This window comes from Cuculus canorus, chromosome 1 (assembly GCF_017976375.1).
Source record: "Cuculus canorus isolate bCucCan1 chromosome 1, bCucCan1.pri, whole genome shotgun sequence".
NCBI lineage: Eukaryota > Metazoa > Chordata > Aves > Cuculiformes > Cuculidae > Cuculus > Cuculus canorus.
In genome coordinates, this window is record NC_071401.1 from 77363218 (window position 1) to 77379734 (window position 16517).

Below are 16517 nucleotides of genomic sequence, written 5' to 3' on the forward strand. Positions count from 1 at the left end.
GAATCTAGCAGAATCCAAGTAGCTCGAAATCCGCTTTGTAAACATGTTTCATTCTAGGCTTAGATTCGGTTTTTCTAAAAAGACAATTCAACAAAATGCTAATGACTGCTTGACAAGGAGTTAATCTTGGAGTGCTGCCTGAAATTCCATCCTTCAACATTTCTGCAATAGAAAGGATTGTGTGTATAATCGTGTTTTTTTTCCACTGATGGTGCCTGTGAGTGTTAGGCAAGTTATGAACAGAGTTTAAACCTTAGTGTGTGACTGTTTAACTGTTAAAATGACAATTTCTGCACGCAGGGGTTGTTAACACTGTTGGTATTGCCGTGCTGATACATTGTGATGATTCTCCAGTAATGTGAGGGGGAGGAAAAATTCTGAAGGCCCAGTTAATGTAGTCTTTATGTGAACAAAGCTTTTGTAAAATTTTCTTGAAGCTGCTGTTGCATTTTATGTTACAAACTGTCTTGTTCTCATGACAACCAAAAAAGTTTTCTCAAAAGTAGCTTTTGTGATTCTTGATGCTTTTAATTGACATGACTTCCCTGGACACTGTCTCTTTGAATTTAAAAAGCTTGGGTTTATATATTGAATTACAGCAATGTGCATCTTTGACATCCACATTTCCTACTGTGACTTTGATTGCTTTCCTGGTTTTATACCTGTTTTTTTTTGCTTGTGTAAGAGGGTAGTTCTTACTAGTGTTAAAATGTATAGGGACTTAACCAGCATGCCCCCCGAATTCACTTAGAACTGCATCTGCTATGAAGAGTTGGGGTTGTTCAGCTTATAGAAAAGAAGGCTCTGGGGAGACCTTATAGTGGCCTCCCAGTACCGGAAAGGGACCTACAAGAAAGCCTTGGAGGGACTTTTTTCAAGGGCCTTTAGTGACAGGAGGAGAGGGAATGGCTTTATCTTAGAAGTGGGAAGATTTGCGTTAGACATTAGGAAGAACTTCTTCACAATGAGGGTGGTGAGGCACTGGCACAGGTTGCCCAGGGAAGTTGTGGCTCCCCCATCCCTGGAGGTGTTCAAGACCAGGTTGGATGGGACCTTGGGCAGCCTGGTCTGGTGGGACGTGTCCCTCCTGTTGGAACTGGATGATCTCCAAGGTCCTTTCCACCCAAACCATTCCATGATTCATGGGCTCATGGCTAGGGGAAGCTTAGTATTATACTGCTGGTGTGCATCTGTAGCTCTTTGAATGTCCTTGACTGATTTCATTTTTTTTGGGGGGGATTCATATCTATCTGAACTGATGAAAGATGTTTCTGCATTTCTTTTTTGTTGTTTGTTGTTCGCTGTTTGTAGAGCTACTTGTATCTATATTTTCTAACCTTACTCAGTCAAAACAGCTTAGGTTAACTGAAGAAATGTGAAAAACTGACTGAAGCAGGCTAGGGAGTGTTCACATGAGCAAATCTGCCAGGAGACTTCAGAGACAGTCTCCTGCGGAGGAGGAGCAGAGTTGAGAAAGCAGGTTAATGGGCGGTAATAGTTTACATTGGCATAGATTTTTGCATAGCTTTCATGTACTCTGATTCCAAGTTAAGGGGGGGTTTGTTTGTATATATAAGGAATAATAATATACAGTAAAATCATAGCGCATACTGAAACTTGTATATCTCTTTGCTGAAAGCAAGTTCTTGTACTTGCCTTCCATAGCAGGCCACTGCAACAGTAAGCATGGTGTGGGGTTTTGAGTGTGAGCAGTCTTGAGAGAAGGCAGAGGAGAACAAGTGCAGCCTAGGATGAGAAGCAGGTAATGCAGTTGATGTGGCCAAGTAAAATGTGCTGCTGTGTAAGCACCCGAGATGCTCCAGTCTGCGCAAGTACTACTAATTTCAGTACTTGCTCTGACTTTGTCAGCACGAAGGTACCCAAGTGACTAGACACTGTGTCTCAGAAGTATGAAACTGACTGTATGTAAAGTGCTTCACATAGATTGTAAAGATTACCAAAGAATAATATATTAACAGAATATAACTTTAATATTCTTCATTTTCATTCCTAATTTTAGGCTTTACTTTGTACCTGTCATCCTTCAAAAAAAAAAAAACACGCTTACTTCATGTGCCCTATCTAGAGTTGCTGTCTTGCCTTTCATTTTGCTACTGTGTTGGTATGTTTTTCAAGCTCCTGTTTCAAAGCTGAGGCATTCATTTAGTGTCCTCTTCACTGAGACGACAGAGAAGGATGTGACCAAGGGCTAATTTAAAGCATCTTCCATGTCCTGTTCTGAAAGTGAGCTTATGCACATGTTATGGTTTCACTTGGCATTTGGTGTGGGCTAACAGCATATATATGGGGATTGTTTAAGGATTGTTAGGAATGGTTTGACTCAATGATCCAATGGGTCCTTTCCAACCTAGTGATTCTGTGATTCTATGTGGTCAGCCATTGTGTGGGATATGATTAGTGGGGACGTAGTAATGCAGGATGAACTTGCTCTGGGTTGTGCTGAGAGACAGTCAAAAAGGAAATAAAAAGCTGATTGGAAATAAAAAGCTGTTACTGCTTTTCATGTTTGCATCATAAAAAGTATTACCAAGACATTTGGGAAATACACTGGGGAGATTGTTATTGGAGTTCAAATATGTATGTATATATTAAATCCTTAATTTCTTGAAAATTATACATTTTCCTCTTTGGAGTCTTAAGTGTGTCTCCCAAAAGTATGTGTGCTGGAGTAGAAAAGCTATTCAGGGGTGGGGGAAAGGAAGCAACATGTATTATCCTTACCTCAGTCTCAAGTCAAGCCTTTATTGTGATAGTTAACTGTACAAAAGCACAATGCTGACAGCCCTTTGACAGACAGCCCTTTGACAGACAGCCACACCTTAACTTCTGACTTACTGCATGTTTGATTGCTTTTAATTTTTTGACCTATTAACAGAGCTGGAAAGCAAATTTGCACTTCAGAGCACACAAACTGCTCCTAAATTCAAGGAGAAAATGCTAGAGAGCTGTAATACAAGCATACTTGGGCCAAACATAAAGAAATGTATTTTTGTCTTGTGTACCGTAGAGTGTCCTTTGTGATATGAGTTGATTGCATTAAATTGCATTAACAAGTCAAGTTATCTATTTATTTTTTATGTAAATACACTTTGGTGTAATGAGGTTCCCTGGAACAACAATTCTAGGTGCCATTTTACTTCTGTAATGTGTTTAACCGTAATCACTACAGCCTTGATGTGTTTACACAGTCAATTCTTTTGTTTGCTTATGAAACAATGAATTTGGATGGATTTTCAGCTTTTTGTATAGCTGCATCATTTTTCTGTGTGAAATTGTTGAATACAGGTACTATGCTTCTACTGTCAGGGGTGCTAATGCAGTGTTTCTGCCTTAGTTTTTGGTGTTTTTTACTTCACCGCCACCACCACCAACTCCCAAAACAAAGTTTGGAATACATATTGCCTCGGAAAATGCTGTCAGCAATGTCTGTGTAGCAGATGTAGATGCTTACTAAGATCCAACTCAATGCATCCTCCCTACTGCATGCATTATGTATTTTTCCCTTCTAATTCAAATAGCAGATGAATCTTTTGCGTTAAGGCTAAGGATTATAGCAAACTCAATAAAATCAGTGAAGTATAAAACGTGCTCAAAGATGAAAAGGAGAAATCTATTTTAAAAACAAAGGGAAAAAGGGGCATGTTTTTTCTCCTATTTGGCAGAATGGAGTGGTCACTCACGTCATGTCAAGTGGATGAACATAGTCATAAAAAGAATGAACAAACCTATGAGATGCAAGCTGATAAATCCTGACACTAATACAGCACTTTAAAAATGCTAAGGAATGGAGTAATTTCTCTGCAATTTTGTTGTTAGAAATGGCAAAAGGTTTAGATTGAGAGTAATGTTTTCTCATACCAAGGCAAGATATTGGATCTACTTATGTGGAAAGCAACCCAGGTATTAAAGTGTTGAATCGTACGACATGTTCATGGGAATAATTCAGTGAGATGCCAAAAAGAAAAGTGTGTTTATAGAGAGAGAAATGTAGAGACAAATGTGTTGAGTTCCTGGCAAAATGAACAGCAGACACTTTCATCACAGCAGTAGCGTACTGGTTGTGCCTCTGATGTCTGTGAATGTTGAGTAAATGTTCAATTTATTAAACTTTTTCTAGTCTTTAATTATAAGCTATTAAAAATTACCAATCTAATAATTCAGTTATTAATCTTTAAAGTCCTCAAAACAAAGGTATCTCTCAAGTACTTTCTTATTTTACTCCCTTTCTTCTTTCCTTGCTTATCTCTTCCGAGTTGTCTAGACAATTACAAAGCAAGTTTGAGATTTGTGTAAAGGGGGAGAATGATTCTGACTTAAACTACAGCAAGTTCTGAGTGGTTTTCTGAAGCGTTTAGGCATTTCTGATTCATTTTGAGGTATAATCAAATATCAGTTAAATATAGTTAGGCTTTTATTTGTAAGCTCAAAAGTAAAGCCAAAATGAGAGTCTTAATTGAATGATGTGGATATCTAGTCAAGTTATCAGATAATGGAAATGTGTCTGAAATTAGTTCTACCATATGTATTTCTGTTTTCTACTTTAAGTGTGGCGCTCTGATTGTCTTGGTTACTTGATGCCAAGTATTGTAAATGAGGGCCTTTTTCTAAGGTGTCAAATTGATTAAATGTCAATGTGAGTATTCAAAACACCAATTTTTGCCATATATTTTAATTTAAACATATGAAATGCTACCATCCCATGTTATTGGTAAAGCGGCATTCTCCCCTTCATTTTGCAGGAGCTTCTTAGAAATAAAGTATAAAAATAATAATAAAGCAGGCAAAAAAATAATAAAAAGCAGGCAAATCTGCTGCCATGTGGCTGACCTGGTGACAATATTGATCTCAGTGGAATAATGGAGGTAACATGCAGCTCTTCACTGAGTTCTTTCTGTCGGTGCAGAAAATGTTCTTGATGTTTCTCTGGTAGGCTGAGGGTATTGGTAAGCATGCCATGAGAGACTCCTCAGGTAGAATAAACATAGAATCATTAAGGTTGGAGAAGACTTCTAAGATCATTCAATCCAACTATCAGCCCAACACCACCATGCCTACTAAACCATGTCACAAAATGCCATGTCTGCATGCTTTTGGAAAATTTCCAGGAAAGGAGACTCCACCACTTCCCTGGGCAGCCTGTTCCAATGTTTGACCACTCTTTCTTTAAAAAATTTTTTTCTAATATCCAACTTAAACCTCTCCTGGTGCAACTTGAAGCCACTTTTTCTTGTTCTATCACTAACCTTCAAGTAGCTTCTTAGCACTTGTATTAGAAAGTCAGCAGTAGAGCGAATATTTCCATGGTTGATATTTAGTAAGAGTTTTCATGGCCTTATGGCCTTCTGCTTTGTAGGCTGCCGAGTTAAGAAATCTAAAGTAGTTCTGTTTAGGTTTCACATGCATGACTGAGTAGGAGGTAGATTTTACTAATGGTTTTTAATCAGATTAATAAGGAATTTATTTTCTGTTGCTGTGAATGACTACTTGCAGGGATATAGCTTCTTTGGCATCAGATTAGTGCATTTTTAGAAAAAAACTATTAGAAACAGTATGAGTAATAACTAATGGGACATTTCGTGAAGATTTTGCTTACTGGCAGATGGATGATATGACACATGTAATGTATATGCAGTAGTGCCAACTGTAGGCATTAGAAATCGTGAGTCAGACCATTAAAAGTCTTGAAAGTGATTAGGAAAATGTGAAGATTAACTCCTGTTCTTTGGTCCCCTAGGATAACATGAGTCAAGCTTATGACAAGGCTTGCTCGAGACTTTAGAAAGGAAGACTGAGGGTTTTGGCTAATCACTTGTCTTTTAGAGTTGTAGCTTTAGGGGGGGGAAAAACACACAAAACCTTGCAAGACTGGCAAAAAAATTGATGATTTGGCAATGCTCTAATAGAACAGGATGCTATTAATCTGAAAATAATCAGAGAGTGAATGTATTTGTGAACATCTGTGCGAACATAACACAAGCCTTGGATAGCAAGGTTTTCCAGATAGGGTGGTTATATCTGCTAATCTACAAAACACTCCGCATTTGCCAAAGGCATAAATCTAAATTTGTAGATTCAATCTTTTTGCTTGTTTGGAGTGACTATTAATAAAGTGAGAGAGATAAATTGTTTACCATAGTAACACAATTGCCCTGTGCATGATGATGAAGTTGATGAAATCATGCATCGGAAGAAAACGGGAAGCAAGATGTGAACTCCAGTGTTTCTACAATGCAAGACTAATATGTTTATGTTGTTAGACACACTCGTTGAATTATTTGTCTCTCCCTGATTGCAGTGAGAGACACAAGTTGCCACTCTTGCCTTAGGCCCAGCTCTGTCAAAGACAGTAGGTGTCTAAAGAAAAATCTAGGCTGTGGTCAGATCTGTGTAAACCAAAGGGAGCAATCCACAAATCCTTTGTCTTTGCAAATCTAGTATGGCAATCGGTGTGGCTGTAGTTGCCTAAGTTCTTTCACTGAAGTTATTTAAATATTAAAGTGCTGAACTAAGATTTTAGTCACACCTATTTATGTTTGAAAGGCCATTTGAGATATACAGATTTGGGGCATTCTAGAGATTTTACTTAACAGTTTTGGTCCCCTTTTTTTAGGGGATTTTTGTAAGTATAAAGCCCTCTCACTTCCTGCCCAGCAGAAGTTTGCCGTTATTCTGTATATCCATTATTGCAAGCGCATTCAGGAGCCTGTGACAAAAGAGGAAAGATAGAAGCTTGGGGAAAAAAATAAATACACGGAACGTGTGAAGAGTAACTGATAATTGTAGAGGGACAGAACTGGCAAATAATCGGTTAACGTATACATGATGTGCAATTGAAAGCAGACAAACAAAAAACGTGGAGAAGGTAGGATCAGAATTATGTTTTTTTCCTCCCTCTCCTGCAACATCTAGACTGTGATTGCTGGTGTCATGCTGTCAACTGCATCCAGCCATTGAAACCTGTGCTTTCTTGAATCCCGAAGCAGAGATCCTATGCAGTACACCCCACAGCAGTGCTTCCAAAAGCACTGAGAAAGCTAATGCTTCCTTCTTGTTGTTGTAGGACAGTGTTCATCTCCAGGGCAATATCAGCCATGATTTTTAAATGCTCACATTAATTATTGCTTTACTGTTTAAGAGCCTATGATGCAAAACCAGTAAAGGATGCAACCCGTATTTGGCTTTGCCACTGTTTAGCCTATTGATTGCATCAGTAAGAAAGCAGCCATGCTCTTTGTGTACTACATGGATTGAAGCTGTGTATGGGGATTTAAGTAGTCAATGACACCTCGGACACACAGACTGCCTGGCTGTAAGGCTAATGGTGGGTAAGGAAGGTTACTTATTGTGAGGTTGTGTTTGGATTTGGGAGAATAGCTGGTGGAGAAGGTGGGAGTGTGGTCCATCTGGTAGTGCAAAAGGGTTTGATGACAGCCGAGCTGTGGGCCACCATGTGGATTTAAGAGGCTGGATGCAGTGCAGGCTTTTGTGTGGCTTTGCTTGGAATTAGCAGTAGGTTGGTTCCCGGGCCATACATGAATCTCCGATGAAGATGGCTGCAGGGCACAGCTGTGTTCTTTCTGAGTATTTTTTCAGAACATTTTATTTCTGTCCTTAAATTTGAAGCCAAACAGATTCTCGTCTGTTTGACGCTACTTTTGTCACTTTCATGGACATCAGACTGAAAACCATAACACCGCATTTTGAAGCAGGTTGAAGTTTTCTTTGTAGTGCTTTTTGTCCTTCTGCCTAAACAATAACTTACGTTTGAGATCAGTTGAAGCTATAAAGTGTCCGGAGTGAACTTTGCTGCTAATGCACTTAGTTACTCTTGCAGATAGACTGGTGAGCATTCATCAGAGTTGAAAAATCTCAAAACATCAATTCTATTTCCTTAAGTCTGTCTGGGGCCCACGGATACTGGGAGCAGATGAAAGGAAGTGGTAAGAAATTGGTCTTCCTGCACCAAAGAAGATGCAAGGGAGACTTACTCTTTGGAATAGAGCACTCAGTGAGTGAGTGCCCCAGGAAAAGTGCTAAGGGTGGCATCGTAGGGGTGATGATAGGAGTGGGCTATGAAGGAATCTGGAATTATCCAGTAATACTGAGGAACTGCTCAGAAATATAGTAAGCAAGTGGGTTTTGTGGACATGTAATACATGTTTTTCAGACTGGAATGGGTGTAGACTTCTGTGTCACTGCAGATGAAATAGTGAAAAAGGCATGAGGACAAGTAGTTCATTTTCTGGGATAGTACAAGTGCAAATAGATTAATATTCAGAAGAAGACTGTAGTTCTTCACCTGGGATTTAGGCTCTGGAGTAGAGGATTAAAACTGAATCACCATATGCTGCTCAATCTGAGTAATTTTGTAGTTGTTTCTCTAAATAATTAATTAGATAATGCTCCCTGTCAAGTAATCAGCTTGGGGTTCACTTGAGGCGAACTAGTATGAGGTCTATCAAACCGGAGAGGATGTTATTAGGAAAACCATGATTAAGGATTCAGACTTTAAATGAGGACTTCTTAATTAGGCTGTCCAAGTGCAGAGGGAGAAATATTTAGTGTATGGGAAGATTGTAGAAGACTCCTGTGGACATCTCCCTTTTCCTTGATTTCATCGTGGAGCAAAACAGGAAGAAAATTCACATCTTCCTCTTAGAAAAATGAATTTGACAAGTCTTGTGGAGCTGTGAGTGGCACATATGAAAGCATAAGAGGCAAATCAGTCAAAATATTTTAAAAAAAACCATTTTCTTTCCCCTAGTGTGACAACACCATTTCCTTGAATGCAGGGTATTTTTCCAGTCATCTTGTAACATTTATTGTGCTTCATCTGAAATGTGCAAGAGGAAAGAGAAGTCGGCACCTTTGCCTCTGATAAATAACTTGAAGATTTTAAGTACAGCTGCGTGTAAGGAGAGGAGATGTGCGTGCTGTCTGGCCCTAAGCGCTGGGGTTAGCAGTGGTCATCAGCTAGTTGAGTGAAGCAATTTCTGCACTGTCATCTCCTGGTGACACTGGACAAGGCACAGGATGATATAAATAGCAAGGAAAGATCCGGTTGAGCTGGATATCAAGCATTTTCTATGTTTTTTTGCTTTGTGGTAGAAACCGTGATGCTTTAAGAGCATTATTCTAGAGGAGAAAAAGATGTTTGTGGTCAGTATTAGACTTCTGTATGTGGTATTTAATTATTGCTTAATCTTTGGCTGGAAATGTTATAGAATATATTTTTTTTTTCTAGAAAAACAAGAAGTTACCCCTCATTTTTGAAATTTTCTGTCAAGAAAGCATTTATAAGGAAACATAAATATTGAGCTAGTTCTATTTCCATCTTATCTGGAGGAAGAAGAAGAGATAAGGAATAGGAATTTCAGGTCCTTTTCTGATAGCAAAAAGTGTATCTTCAAATATGCAAGAGTAAGCAACAGCCATTATAGTGAGTCAAAAGAAAAATTTTGGGTTGCCTTGGACAAGTCATATATATCCCAGCTTCCATACAGTGTGCATGGAAGTATGCTGTGTATATAACTATGCTATGTGTAGAAGTATACAGTATGTATACTGCCTTCGCAGTAAGTATGGAAGTTATCATTTTTTAAGGAGTCAAATATGAGTATAACTGGATATGCTGCAGGCCACAAGATTTGACGAGAAGCCCAACAGACTTGATTCCTTTCTTTGATTCATTTGTACCTTTAGTAGATAAAGGAAAAAACTTTCTGAAAACAATTGAGGCATTGCACAAAGGGAACCCAATTTAAACAATTTCTTTAAAAAAAAAACGAGGATAACTGCGGGTTTAATACTAAACTGGCTGAACAATTGGAAAACAAAGCAATTATGAGTGGTAAAATAGCAAAGTGGAGTTCACTGGGGATTAGTGTTGAGTCTAATACTCACTCCTCTGTAAATCATCTAAAATAATAACAGAAGAAAACTTACACATCAATTAAATCCAGACACTATCAAGAGGCTGCAAAAAAAAAGCCGAGACAACAGCTAAAGTCACAAATAAAGTAGAATTTAGAGGAGAAAAGGAGCATTCAAGGACAAGATGCAACTTTGATACATGTGAGGCTCTGTGGTGGATTAAGAGAAAGCTAAAAATGCAGATGTGTTCACAGAATCCCATGTACAGGGATGACCTCGTATAACTGCACCTCACATCATGTAACCAGGAGCGAGTAGTTTAAATCATTTTTTAACAAAGGTCTTCGGTCTCATGCACCCCATGCCTGAGGGAAAGCCCCCTATAGCTATTTTGTTTCACTGCAGAGAGGTTTCAGGATTCAGTTTTCAGTCAGTTGGAAGGAAAGCAAAAAGTACCTTTGTTTTGAAAGAGTTAAGTTTGGCTGGTGTTTTGTTTTGCCAGTGGTGGGAGACTCTCCTTTTAGTAAAATCTTTAACAAAATCAGTGCCCCTGTGAAATTTGTTGACTTTGCATACTTCAGTGATGTGGCAGGTTGAAAAATCTGTTGTAGTTAACAGAGGACTACAAAACTCTGAGTTTATCCATGGGTAAAGGACAAGCAAATGATAATCTGCCAGATAAGCAGGTAGTCAAGAAAGAGATGACCAAACTGCGAATGAACTACATTGCCTGAAGAAGGGGAACAGTATGTACTAACAGGAAAAAACTTTATTTTACAAGCAGCCTTTCTTGGATTTTCAGAGAAACACATAACTCGGCTGCAGGGACAGGAAGAGATGAGAGTTCAGCAGAACCCTGGAGTCTCTGCCAGCACTGAACGAATTCAAAGCAGTGGAGGAAAAATGAAGGCAGTGATTCAGATGTGTTTTTTATTTTATTTGCTTTTCAATAAATCTCTTTTTCCTCCACTGTCTGAATAATGGTGGGTTTTTTGTTTTTTTTTTTTTTTTCTTTTTATTTAAGATATCTTGGCTAAATTTTTTTGTGCTTCCATTTCCACAGATCCCTCAAAATTAAGCAGTCAACCAGTGCATCTGCAAAGGCTGATGCATATATCAAACTTGGAAAGTAGTTTGCTCGGAATATGGAAGAAAAGCAGGCTGCAAAATGAAGCTGCTCATGGTATGAGATTGTTGTTATCCTCCAAAGACCTCACCTGGTAAAGGTATGCCAAGATAATAAGGATCTGGGCAGCTGCTAGATGAAATTGGGCAGTTAATTAAGAAGGGATTATTTTTGTTGTAAGTGACAAATGGTCAAAGCACTGTTGTTGAAAGAATGGATACATCTTTGCACATAAATCACCATTAGCTGCAGGGCAATGGGAGCAGCTGGTGAAGGGGAAGGCAAGTCTAGGAGCTCAGTCTGGAGAGCCTATGGTTCAAGTTTGCCACTTCTGTCATTCATTATTGGCCTAAATTAGTGAAGGATTGAGGTCCCCTAAGTGGGAATGAGTAATTCAGCATCATAAACTCCAAATTTTGATCCTTATTCCCTACTCCATAAGCTAATTCTTTAGATAAACAGATTTTTGTACTTATATTCACCATATACTTAATATTTTCTTTCTGTGCACACTTACAAATAGCTGTTGGAGCAGCAGTTAGAAGCCAAGCCTGCTTCTGCTAGAGTTTCCAGTCACTGGTTAAAGGATTAGGCAGCTTCTCTCTAGTCCACTAAATCTTTACTTACTCTTTTGCCCATGAATAAGACTGCAACGGGAGCAAAGAGGAATATCCTTACTGTAAAAGCTATGGCAGGGTGGTTAGGATAGCAAGTAAGGTCTGTACACAATAATTTGGTTAAAATGGAAGCCTCCCACTTCCCGATCACACAGGAAATGGCTTTTCTCTGTGTTACACAGGGTACAATAAAATGCACAGCTGCGATGCAGGAGAGGACTCCAGGCTAGAAATCCCAACCTGATGCTAATCGTAGAATCATTTGGATTGGAATAGATCTTTAAGATGATCAAATCGAACATTAATGTAGCACTGCCAAGTTCACCACTAAACCACGTCCCCAAGCACCACATCTACACATCTTTTAAATACCTCCAGGGATCGTGACTCAATCACTTCCCTGGGAAGCCTGTTCCAATGGTCATCAACCCTTTCCTTGAAGAAATTTTTACTAATCCAATCTAAACCTCCCCTGATACAACTTGAGGCTGATGTTATAACTCTGACTTGGGCAGATGCAGTCACGTGAGTGGTTGGTTGTCAGACAGTTGTCTTTTGATGAGCCTGTGTTACCTCCTCACTCCTGGCTCTGCCTGTTGCAAACTTGGTCTCCTGGTGCCTGGGCTCTGGTAGTGCTTCACCATCCAGCTGAGGGGGCACTCAGCAGCCAGGTACTAAGAAGGCACATATTACCACAGTTGCTGCTGCAAAACCTGAATCCCTTAACATATCTAACCCTTGGGTCTCTGATTTACAGAGTAGATAATGGTGTAGAGGGGATGTTATAAATCTGCAAGTTCTGTGGGTAATACAGTAACAGAAGGGAGGTAGTGATAACAGACCTCTCTATGCCTGTATTTTGCTCTCTTTTATTCTCTTGATAGCATTGGAACATCTGTAGGGTGGGATGGAGAATTCTCCCATTTCATAGATGCCACCTTTTCCTCCTCAAAAGCCCTAGCTTGATCCATGTCTCGTAGGTGCTGTTGGAACTGTGCTGCATTGTATCTGGGATGTGTGCTCACACTCGCCTCTGTCCCGGTGGTGGGGACAGAATGTAGACTGAAGAAGAATGTTCAGAGGAGCAGGGCTGTTAGGGTGGATGCGGCCCAATGAACCTTTTTATCAGCGAGCACTCTGCATTTTTGTGGCAAAGGTTATGAATGCTGACTTTTTGTATGTTTTCTGAAAATGGGTCCTGCAAGACTTCAAGTTAATTGGTGTTTTTGCACATTGTAAACATGTACTGAGTATGTACACAAAGACTATCTTGCTTCTGCATAGCACGAGCTGCTGCATGATGGACCGGATTTCTGCAAACCTCTCATAAATGTTGCATTGTACATTTTGAAATGTACTTAATTCTGTAATAACATATTATATAACTAAGCTACAGAATTATATTTATAGAAGGAGTTTGACCACTGGCTAACTGCAGGCAGTACAGTTTTTCAGTATAATGGTTGATCTGTTGCTGAAATTCTAGTTTCACCTCAAGTGATAAAAGACCTCTGTATCTGTCAGCCTGAATGATTTCACATGCTATTTGGGCAGATGTTAATAGACTTCAAAATCACCAGTTTGAAAAAATGACTCAAGGATGATCTCTTTATTGTTACTTCATTTTTCATATTTTGTCTTTCTTGGGCAATCTGCTTTAAATTTAATTAAAGCATCTTAACTTGGCAGGACAACAATTTCATAACATATAGGAGTTTTCCAATATATATAAAAAAATCAAATGCTTACTGTGACAAAATCTTATTTATTTCAAACGAAATGACAGGCTTTTCTCATGTATTTAACCTAAGCTTTAAATCACTTACGTAAGGATTAACTGTATCACATAATCAAGCAAACCCAAGGAGGTTCCAATTATTTTACTGGAACTTGAAATATATTTCATACTTTCTAAAACGTTTTCTTTATATTTTGGCTATTTCTTATGGAATAGCAGTTGACAGTAGTGAGCAGTGAACTTCATAGTAAATCTGAGTTAATCTGTATTCTTCAGAAATGTACTGCATTGTTTTTAAATGGTGCATTCATGCCGACACTATAATTTTACCATAACTACTGGCTCATGTTGTTAGAGGGCTTTCTGTTTTTCATGAATTCACTGCCTTTCAGTCTAAGTGCATCACTATTTTAATTGATCTCAGTATAATAGCTGTCTATATGCTTAGAGTTACCACTGTAAGCACCCGACATAGAACCATATGCTTCTCTTGTGTCAGTCAAATTATCTCCTTTTCTGAGTGTCTTGTCAGAACTTTCTGCAAAGTGTGTAGAGTTATCAGAATGGAAATGTTAATAGTTTGCAGAAGAAAACGTAAGATGAGAACGTGGTCTGTTCTCTTTCAGCTTTGTTGCTGGATTCCCGTATCATGAAGGCTTTACAGAATACTTTTGGCTTTTCTCTTTTGGATTAAGCACACTCCCAGATGTCCTGACAAAATAGCTAGATGGTGATAATTATCATGCTTGTTAATTACCACCATTTTCTGCTCTGTAAATTATTGGTCTTCCTCTTTCTCTTGTTAAGCCTCATTCACTGAAACACAACCTACCATTTCTTACCTCATGCCTGCTGAGAACTAAGAGCAAGCATGGAGTCAGCTGGACTGAGGAAAGATAATTCATTCCACTGCAGAAACACCATCAAATAATGATGGCTTTGCCCTTTCTATGGATGCTGGCTGGGACTGAGAGAAAATTTTCAAAAGGTTTCATGCTGTGTCAGTGTCTGAAATCTTAGGTTCACAAAAGCATTTCTCTTCAGTCTAAAAATTTCAGACAGTCTCTTTGTTTCATCTGCTAGATGACCTCCAGCCCTGCTGAAACATCCTGAGATAGAGTAGTTGGATATTTCTGGTTCTGAACCCTAAAGATGAAGTCTCCAAGAAGTATCAGATGAACGAAAGTAATTTTACCTTTGGAAACAAAAAGTCTTACTAAGCCCAAGTCTTTTCCAGCTTTGTTTTCAGTAGTGAGTGCTATATTTGGAACTTAAAATGCTTGTTCTCTATCATAAATATATTGAGTATCTCAGCTGAGTAGGGTAAAGCTATTTAGAATGACACCATGGAAACATTCCTAAAATAATGGTATAAGTACAATTTTGTATGCTGGCTTTTGGTGTGGGTTGTTTGCTTGGTTGTAAGAAAAGCTCAGAAATTGCAAAGGATAAGTGGTTCAATTTTGTCAGTAATTTAAATGCGGCAAGAATCAGTGCCTGGATTCTTCAATGACACTCTACCTGGGACTCTGCAGTTGCTTGCAAATATCACAAATATTGTCTTATTAGAGTGAGTTAGAAAAGACCGGTCAGAAGAACAGACTGGCACTGCCATGCTTGGCCTTTAAATGTTTGCTTTTTGAAATACCGGTGAATGTAGAGGAGCATCAGTAAGGGTCATCACCGAAGTAGCAACTTTACAATATTTTTTTTATTCCAAAGAATGCTTTGAGAAAGACTATGCCATAATAGTAGTTATAGCGTTTTACTTTCGATAATAATAAATGCAGAACAAAAAAATTTTAAACTCAGAAAGTCATACTTGAAAGTACTTTATCAGCACAAGATATTCAAGGCAAGAAAAAAATGATTTAAAAAATGGGATTTGATTAGTTTGTTCAGTGAAAGGCCAGAATAAATAAAAACTTCAACCTGCAGAGAAAGAGAGAACAGCTATTCCATGTTCACTTTGCCTTTTCTTTAGGTAGAGTTTGGAAGTACTCTGTCTCCTACTGCAAAAGTTCTCGGTCCTATGCAAATGTGTTTTTTCTGTAAGGTGCTGTGGAGATTCCTGTATGATACTCCTTTCTTGATCTTTGGGCTTACACATTTACTTGCTTGGAATATTGTCTTGGCATCCTCGCCTTTATGCAAAGTGTAAGTAAATTTGTAAGTTAATGTATGTACTCCTATATGTCTCAAGTCAAGTGAAGCTCTGTTTTAGACATATTTATACAACTACCTATGTGTTTTGCCTCTTGTTGCCATTCCAACTTACATTTCTGTTTCCTGTACCTCAGAGAACACACAACTGGAAAATAAAAACTGAAAAGCTACTTCACCGTTAAATTGAGGTACTACTACTGATTTTTAGGGGAAGAGAAGATAGATTTTTTTGGGGTTTTGCTTTGTAGTCTCTGCTTGATATTTTTTTTTCCACATTTCCAAACTCCATGATCTACAATTACGTTCTTAACTAACCAAGAAATCAAGGTTTTATTTTGGTGGCATTCTGTACTTTTTTTGAGTGAGCGATTGATAAAAATCTGGTTTTCACTCTAAGCAAAAAAAAAAAAACACCTCAAAATTGACAAAACCCTCTCCCCAAAACCCCAAACCTGGCCACCTCCCACTTTTCCATTATAGCAGGGCAGCTCCAGTAGTCTAATGCACTCTGGTCATGGGTTTCTTATGGCTGGATCACCATTGCAGGCTTGAGTTGAGGTTGGACAATGCATCAGTGAGAAGAAAACAGAGCTTTTGACAATGTGAATGCTCCAGCAGTTGCCACTGCCAGTGGAGCTTGAGAAAGTGACAACATAAAAGTAGAAAGTTCCAGCCTGTTCCTAATAATGGCAGTTGTAGAATCTTAGTTTCACCTTCGGATCTTGGAAGGAGTTGAGGAAACAGTCTTAGGCTACCAAAATACAGCAGGGATGGAAGAGAGGCACAATTCTCCAAATAGCTATGGGAAAGAAAAAAATAATCAGCACATGCAAGCTCATTTCTGGAGGACATTCAGGTGATGCTGGTTACAGTGACTGGCTTTCCCAAGCAAGAACAATGCAAAATGGCTCATTAATTAGAGCTGGATATATTAAATGTGAAAGGCTGCCAGCAGAGTCATCTTAGGTTTGTGACA

At 38.7% G+C, this 16517-nt stretch overlaps 1 long non-coding RNA gene across 1 annotated transcript; it reads left to right on the top strand.

The window, feature by feature from the left end:
• The first annotated feature begins 4813 nt into the window (after positions 1–4813).
• LOC128853395 (uncharacterized) lies at positions 4814–15983 on the top strand. The gene is made up of 3 exons (XR_008451924.1): positions 4814–4883; positions 10958–11120; positions 12618–15983. It is a non-coding gene; the product is annotated as an uncharacterized LOC128853395 (long non-coding RNA).
• Positions 15984–16517: the final 534 nt, after the last annotated feature.